Below are 2036 nucleotides of genomic sequence, written 5' to 3'. Positions count from 1 at the left end.
CAGTGAAGGTGAAGCTGCCCGTGTCTTGTGAGTCTAGAGAGTTTTCTGTACAGTTGGAGGCCTGAACCCCATAAAAGGCCCCTGTGGGTCACATGTAACTCAACACACGCTTCTGGGGTTTGTTCCCCTGGTGCTGGTTGCCTGGCCAAACTGCTCAGAGTAACCCAGGTGGCCTGTGCCCTTCCCTGTGTTTGTAAGCCAAAGATATCCTGAACACATCCACATCACCTGCCAGGCAGGTGTGTGGGAGGGGAAGGGAACAGAGGGAGTTAGGATTATCCTGTGGGTACCAATACCCTAAAGCTTGTCTCATGGGCCTGAGATCATACAGGTTCAGTGAAAGCAGTTATTGCTTGGGTTCAGAACTCCGCTGGGCTGCCATCGCAGGGAAAGCGCCCTCAAGCCCCAATAAGATCAAGAGTGTTCAGGTGGTGTGTCCATAGCCAAAGGAGGGCTTCCTTTTACTGTTGATGATGACTGGCCACCCACTGGTGAGTAGAGGTGTGACTTACTGGCGACCAATCCGAGGGACCTAAGTTGCCTAGTGCAAGCTGACCACTGAGTGGATTTTCCTGTAAACTCTGGATGTGGTCTTCTTTGTGTGGTCAAAACAGAACCTAGATGGGGTACAGGAACGTTTTATATGGGGAGGGGGGGAATCTTGTCTGCAGAACACCCAGACCTTCAGGCTACTTCAACCCCCCCAGCCTAGGACAACCCCAGGGTCTCTTTTGGCTCCTTGGAAATGCAGAATGCCAGCCCCAGGAGGCTCAGGCTTGCTGAAGCAGAACCCCCGACATACATCACACGTGGAGGTTTTTATAGCTGGGCATTTATAGGGAGCTTCTTCATCAGTTCCCCAAGGTGGTTCAGAACCGTGGCTTCTAGACAGCCATGCGTGCTAGGGAACAGAACTGACAAAGCAGTGGAGGGAGGCTTCGGGTCGGAGAGAGAAATGGTAACTACAGTTCCCATCAGGAAGACGGACATTTGTGCCATCTGCGACCCCCTCCGGTGATGAGCAAGTGACAGGGACCACGAGCTTCTCCCAACCCTGACGGAGGACCTTAGGTGCTCCCAGGCTAGGCCACATCCTGACACCCCCCCCCCCAAGAAGTGCCTCACACTTCTCACTGGCCTACCAGCGATGGGACTTCATTTGCTTCTCTCTGTATTCTTAAACGGAGCCTACTCCGGGAGGAAGCCATCCTTGACACTGGGCCCCACTTCCTTTAGATGAAAACCTGCCAAGGTTCCCAGGCAGGTAGGCGGCAGGAAAGGAAGTTTCTCTAGGAAAAGAACAAGGAGTTGGCACACCGACTTGAGGTGGGCCTAGCCAGCTCGGAATTTGCCAGTCAGCCTGTGGTGTGTTTGGGGGCCAAATGTTGTTTCTTGGAGGTTAGACCTTAGGCAGAGTTAGTTTCTCTAATGAAAAACAGATGGCTACAAAGGAAGGGCTGTCTCTGTGTTCTGTCTCTGTGTTCTGGGCTCCCTGTCCTTGGAGACGACTCTGTGCATGTCACTCGGTCTGGCACGTCTACTGGACATGCTTGGTTCTTTTTTTTCAAATTTAACTATCCAGTCTTCAGTCGTCAGAACAACTCCTGCTAGCAGACCTGGCAATTTCCCGGAAAAGGGAAGCAGAATTGGACCTTGGATTTCTTGGTAAACTTCTTGGATCCTCTACCTGCTAACTTCCTGCCCGTGTTTGCTGGGTGTGCCCCTATTCTGGCCCGATAAGAGTATCCTGGTATGATGGGTAGGTGTTTGGCACTTGGCCAGAGGACTTTCTCCTCGTGCTTGGTGGGATGCCAGAGACAATGCAGAGGACCAAAAAGGTCAGAGCCAAGTCATCCTGGTGAGCCACAAGTATGCTTTGACATACCAAGCGCCTAGCCATAAATGACCTTCTTTCTAGTTAGCTCTAGTGGGAAATTACTGGTGTGCCAATCTGCCCTCTAGTGGCACTGAGCCATAACTGCACTCTACTGGCTTGGCTTTTCACAATGTGGGAGGAGGAGGAGGAGGAGGAGGAG

This window comes from Mus pahari, chromosome 20 (genome assembly GCF_900095145.1).
Source record: "Mus pahari chromosome 20, PAHARI_EIJ_v1.1, whole genome shotgun sequence".
In the NCBI taxonomy this organism is placed as follows: Eukaryota; Metazoa; Chordata; class Mammalia; order Rodentia; family Muridae; genus Mus; species Mus pahari.
This window is presented reverse-complemented; position numbering follows the sequence as displayed.